The sequence below is a fragment of the Penaeus monodon genome, chromosome 22 (genome assembly GCF_015228065.2).
Source record: "Penaeus monodon isolate SGIC_2016 chromosome 22, NSTDA_Pmon_1, whole genome shotgun sequence".
NCBI lineage: Eukaryota > Metazoa > Arthropoda > Malacostraca > Decapoda > Penaeidae > Penaeus > Penaeus monodon.
Genome location: NC_051407.1, coordinates 38951242 through 38951487, shown reverse-complemented (window position 1 = coordinate 38951487; position 246 = coordinate 38951242).

The window sequence follows — 246 nt, the reverse complement described above, 5'->3', positions numbered from 1 at the left end:
TATAAAATCCCCTTCCAGTTAAGAATCAGCCCCAAATTCGAACATAAGAAATGCACAATGAATCTCAATTCTGCTTAAGCCCCCCCCCCCCGACCCCCCTTCAAGAAATGCAATCTGAACTGGGCCGCCGAATCTTCCTTTTTTCTACAGCAACGACCTCGACGTTCTTACTCCTGACGAAATACTGCGTCGATAAAAACAATAAGGACATTCGCCTAAAAGCTTTCTCCCCGCACCCTTCCCCCC